This window comes from Lepisma saccharinum, chromosome 13 (assembly GCF_977018435.1).
Source record: "Lepisma saccharinum chromosome 13, izLepSacc3.1, whole genome shotgun sequence".
Taxonomy (NCBI): domain Eukaryota; kingdom Metazoa; phylum Arthropoda; class Insecta; order Zygentoma; family Lepismatidae; genus Lepisma; species Lepisma saccharinum.
Window position 1 is genome coordinate 45,494,965 of NC_139241.1, and position 6,628 is coordinate 45,501,592.

Sequence of the window (6,628 nt, forward strand, 5' to 3'; positions counted from 1 at the left end):
CTGAAAACGCAATTATGCTGCTAAAATCTTACCTCATGGACCGAAAGCAAATTGTCAATTATAGAGGAAACATATCTCGGGAATACCCTACGCCTTCTGGGGTGCCGCAGGGATTCAATTTGGGCCCACTCATTTTCTTACTCTTTATTAATGACCTCCTGAAAATTATTACGAAATCACGTTGACTTACATTTGCTGACGATGTAAAAATATTTAGAACAATTTGCTCTGACGAAGACAGCCTTGACTTGAAGGCAGACGTAAATAGATTACTACAATGGAGCGAAAATAATATAATTTCATTTAATCTTGATACATGTCAGGTAATGTCTATAACAAAAGCTGAAATAAAAGTAAACTTCCAGTGTCAGATGGGAGGAAAACAAATAGCTAAGGTCACTAAATTCACGGATCTTGTGTCACGTATGACGCAAATCTATGTTTTAAAGAGCATATGCATCATATCGTTAACCAAGCATATAAGAAATTAGGATTGATAAAAATATGTGGGGAAGATCTAGAAAGTACATCAATATTAATAATTTTTGTATGTCTCCCTAGTAAGCTCACTCGTAGAATATGCATCGGTAATATGGCAGCCCTTGGACAAAAAAAAAAACATATGAGGGAAAGAGAAATGATTCAGTCAAAGTTCTTGAGGTTCATAAAGTATAGAGAAGACAAAGTATATCCTAAATTCAATCCGTACTCTGAGCTTGTATCGCAGTTTAACATTGAAAAAATTGAAGAAAAGTTTAATCTTAATTTGATGAGCACGTTATATAAAATTGCAAATAACAAAATAGACTCTATAGGGTTAGTATCTGCATTACAATATCATGTACCTCAAATGAGAAGCAGACCGAAACCCGGTTTGTTTCATGTACCAAAATCTAGAACAAATTATGTAAATATATCTCCGATGTGGAAAATGGGTAAAACTTATAATGAAGTAGTAGCAAATGATCCGAGCGTTGATATAAACAGTCTGTCATTTCAATCATTCAAAAGAGTCCTACTGGCTCAGTGGAGAAAGGGGTGAGGGGTTCGTCTGTATAGGAATTAGTGAAACAATTTATGTTATGCACAGATATATGTAATGCACATATACAAGTGCACAAAATGTATGCATGTCTTAATGGAACAATGTTCTGTGGCATCATTTGTTAAATAAATAAATAAATATAAAATATCTGGAGAAAATATATGTGCGGTTTCCGATTTTTGGATTGGATTGGAGATAATTTATACCGGGATTGTTTAGAATTTTCTTTGTCGTAAAATTGTGTTTATTTTTGCGGATGTAGCGTCAACAGATTCTGTTGATATGGATGTCTCAACTCGCATCGACTCTTGTCCCTCACGGCCAGACAGACGGATGTGTTTACCTACTATCAGATTTTTGAATTTGTAGCTTTGAGACACTGATCGTTCATACGGGCTGATGGACTTGGACAGAAACACTTTACACATTCGCTAATCAGTTTCCTAAAAGGAATATAAGATAATCCAAAAATATAATATAAAAATAATATGGCAATAAATATCGTGTTTAGTAACGTTACAGAAAACCATGAAAAATAAAGTGGGATATTACACAGCCTTTACCCAGTCAGAACTATATTTTTTAATATATATTAAACATAGCTTGTTTATTGTGATAAATGTGAGGTAAAAGGTAAAGTTCCTCGTGCAGATACCACCGTGCCATAAAGGCATATTTAGGATTTAGGGGATATAGGTATAGGACCCCTCATATTCTCGAACTCGATCTCGGCCATTTGGAGGTGATGTGATCAGCAGCACGCTGCCGCCGAATTTACCCCTCAGGGTTGGCCCCAGGTAGCAATAGATTTGAAACTGTGTGAGCCCAGACCCGCTTTATGCGGGGACAAGGCCGGGAAAAATTCCGAGAGTATATCAAGCCCCACCCGGAAATCGAACCCTGGTCACCCGCTTGGCAGTTAGACGTCCTGAGGAAAATAACTTCCATTAATTTTTTATCACATCATTCGTAGCATATATTTTGTAATATCAACTTTATAATAAAGATGTATGTATTTCGACGTTCACAAGATTGGACGTTTGACTTCCAATATACCTACATCACACGATGCAGTTCAAAGTGATTCCAGCGAAGGAACTGAAGGTCGAAATGGAGCAGTGGACATGCTGTGAGCAACTTCCACAAATGTTCTCTGGGGCTGCTGTGTTTTTATCAACAACGAAACACAAGACATTAGGTTCCAAGCATGTGCGTGGGTATCACGAATCGAGGCATTGCAATCTGACCTTCTAACATGTCACGTTTCTCCTTTCCTTCTCAAGTCACAAGGCAGCTGATTCTGACATGCTTACGTCACGGGGAACGACCTACGCTTTTTATTCACGTCTGCTGAAAGGTTTTTGGAAACTATGAATTAAGTTAATGAGAAGCGAAAAATTGAAGGATCGTTTTTGTGATTGGGTGCTTGTTTATTTACTCATCATTGCTTATATGCACAATTAGCTGAATTGGTTGATTGATTGATTTGGTGTTTTAAGTCAACTTTATGAACAGTTACGCTAATCGGGACTGGATCTACAGTTTATCCCTTCTCTCTCTTTCTCTCTCTCTCTCTCTCTCTCTTTTCTTTCTTTTCTCCTCTCTTTCTTTCATTGAGAGAAAGAGAGAGATAGAGAAGTAAAGTGGGATCCGAACCACTATGTGCCAGGGACCCCTTGATGACAAGGCGACGACTCTGCCACTGCGCCATCGAGGAGGCCTCAAAATTAACTGAACAGCGATGAGAGGATGACGTGTATAAAAAGTGAAAATAAAGGGCAGGGAATAAAGCGTCAGCGGCACTATCTCAGCAGTCGCCTGAATAGACTCAACAAGACAACGAGAACTCTTTAGGCTGTCGTGAGATGTGAATCAGTGACCATCCAAATGTAAATATACGTATATCCTTTACCAAGAAAAATGAAAAACGTAATACAACTGATAGCGAGTGGTTGAAGCTGCAATCAAAGTTCCCCGGGACAGATTCCACATTAAACTGTAATTCCAAACACGGTTGAAAATATATGGTAACTAACTTACTCTATTTTATTTACACATACACTGAGGAATTTACGTAGGGGCATCGCCGTTAGAACGTTGATCTTGTAAATATAGGTTCCAGGATTTGATTTCTTATGGGGTCACGTTTCAAGTTGTCCTTGTCGCGCTTTGAATTTGTAGCTCCAGTTCGGTCAAAAATAATATGAAATACTGGGAAAATACATCTGCAAGAGTGAAAAAGCAGCATTAGGCTTCTTACTAATTTTCTGGAAGCGCCATTGAATTCATGGCAGAAATAGACGTTATTTAATTTCGTTCACATTAAGACGATCCGATTTTATGATGTTATTTATCTAAATTTAATTTTCCTTCGGTTTCTTCCACACTTTTACGTCAACCATAAAACTTTACGTTATTTTACAGAATGAAATATTCAATGTTTGTTTCGTATGCTCAGATTATAGTATAAAAATTTGGAGCTTAACTCATGGGGGGGGGGGGGTTGAGCAGAATATTTTCTTTTTTGCAGCTCATAGAAATATCATCCAGGACTATTTTGATAAATAAGTGTTACATTTGCAAAATCATAAAATTACTGATTACTGTAGTCCTCGGGTTTCAGGAGGTTAACAAAAGTACCATTATCTCGTGAATCTCCATAAACCAAAAAAAAATTGGGAGCAAGTGTCTCCTTTGCCCCTGCTAAGTTATGGTTGCTGCGCATAAATGCGTCGCTGAAAACCCATAACAGTTTGAAGAATCAAGGATTCCTTCCTGGTAGGCCGCAACAATGATGAATAAATTGAAACGGGACGGTGCAGGGTACAGGTATCTGGATAACTTAGTGGTAGCAACTGTCGTCTTTGTCTGTCTCTAAGTCATCGAGCAACTTGGCAACAATATTAAACGTACAATAGCATTGTTACATTCAAAAAGGCATATGTGAAAATATATAAATTCTATTCACATTTTTACATCGCATAAATTGGTATTGATTTTTTGATTGATTTAATTTATTTGACTTCGCGTTTTGTGCCTCTAGGCTAATTTGCGAAGATGGGGATGAGTGATGAAATGATGAAATTGATGAATGGACATTCACAAACAACCAAGCCCGACCGGGATTCGAACCCGGGACCCTTGGCGTCGCAGCGCGATGTGCTAACCACTTTTTTTTTTTTTTTTTAAAAAAAAGGAAAGCCCCCTAAGCGGAAGCTTCCCCTATCACATTCACTCATATCATTTCATTCACATTTCTATTTCAGGACTTTTTCAGGACAGACAATCACAAATACCCATGCCTTACCCGGGACTCGAACCCGGAACCCCTGGCGTTGTAGCGCGCTCTGCTAACCACTTCGCCACGGAGGTCGACATCACTCGGCCACAGGGTCGGGCAAAAGAAATTGATATTGAATTTAATTGATAGTATTTATGTGCAGAGAATGTTCTGAGAAAGTTCAAATTCGATAGCCCCCTTTAACACACCAGTACCTTCAACAAAACGATTTTTCTAGAATTGGTCTAATTACTTTTGGGACAGAACTTGCATAATATATAGGCTGTGTCCTAGAGAACAGTAAGTTTACAGTCAAGAAACAAAGAACAAAATAGGTATTAACGTTGTTCTTCCCTCGTTTTAAGTCTGTGGTTTTACTCCCTACACATCGCAGTAATTAAGTACCAAAAGAAGTTTCTTCACTTCAACTGAATCTTAATCTTTTATCGCTATCGAGGTTGAATCAAAGAGAAATAAGTGGGAAAAATAACTGAACAACATGTATTTACCCGTGATAGGGCCTCTCTAACTTTACACTTTTAACGGACGTCTTGTTAGCTCATGACTTCCTTCTGACACTAACACTAACATTAAGGCACACAACACACAATATAACCTATCCAAACAAAACATTACAAAACCAATTACACACTTATGTGATTTTGTATCTGTATTCATAAATATTATTAATGTTGAACAATAACACACATTTACCTTCTACTATTATTAACGTTTATTTTAATCTTACTTATCCCCTAGTAGAATGCTGTAAAATCAACGTTGTTCAGGAAAACCGAACAAATTTGGTTCTTTATGCCAATGTCGCAGTGAGTTACTGTAAACAAAAAAATAAGGAAAATAAAGGATGAATCAAAAAGGGAATCCGTAAAAGAAAAATCGCGGAACTTACGCCCTGAGTTAATTTTAAGGTACCAGAGCATAAGAAAATACCTCCGAAAGTATGGTGTTCCCCTCTTTTTCCTTCTGATAATTCTAAACCCCTCAAAATACTCGATCATCTCTAAAAGTAAAGGTTGAGCAATGTTCCGCAACCTTCTCGTCCTCGCAGAATACCATAAATTATCCAGTATTGAACACGGCACATCATAAAATTTATTTATCTAAAAAACATACATTACGGCACTGTTGATATAAATTAAAAGTTTAGGAATGAGTTACAATATAATCAGTTAAAAATACTACTACTACTACTACTACTACTACTACTACTACTACTAATAATAATACAATTCACTGCACTCATAGGTATTATTATTATTATTATTGAAACGATTCATGCAGCTGATTATATGGATCCGAAACGCCTGTAGAGATTATGTATGTGTAATAACAAACTGACTCTTGCCATCAAGGCATGCCATGAAGGAGTAAAGTGGGTATGGAGTTTGGACCCTACACTTTCTTGATCACGGTCGAAGGTGGGGGTGAAGTGATCAGCACCACGTCCATGGCCACCTTCTTTAGCCAAAAGTTTTCTCCATACCCACTTTATACGACGCTGGGTGGGCGCCAGAACCGCTTGAACAGGTGGAAAATACACTGGTTCTCCCCCGCTGGGGATCGAACCCGGATCTCTCGCATGGTAGTCAGATTAAATAATTTACATTCAATTTGTTACTACAAGAAAAGTTCGCAGCACACCCGTCACCTTGTGGAGGAACACCGGTTGCGAAACATAGATTTAGATAGAGGGTAATGGCGCCAAATAATAAGAATTAAAAGTATTTCAGAAATCGAATTCCAGAAAGCTGTGGGGTAAAAAGTGACCTTCAGCCAGACACTGTATCAACCTCTCCTGACGAGCGCCGATGCACCTTGAATATCTTGGCCTTTGACCGGGAGGTGATTCTCCGGTACCCACAAGGTCTATTCGGAAAGAAATCGTGTGTATGCGCTCCCCCTCTCACCGCACCACCACCCGAAACTTCCCCCCTTACTCCACTTCCCCCCGGGTACCGACAAGGGCGATAAAACCAGAGCGTGTGGGTGTGTAACGCGGACGCGATTTTTCTGCCACCTGGTGTGGAAAATAGTAAGCTCATCCCACACGTTGCATTGAAATTTGCCACCCTATGGGGACACGTGAAAAACAAATTTTCCCAAGTAAGGATGCTATCCATCAGGTACTTGCAAGTATTTCCTATTAGGTAATTCCATTATCGTTCCTCAAAACTTCAAGCGCAGTGATCCGAGGCTTCTAAATGTATTTTCGTAACGATTTCCTTGTGGGGACCGGATTTTGGTCCCCACAAGTCGGTGCGGTCCCCATAAGGTGGATTCAC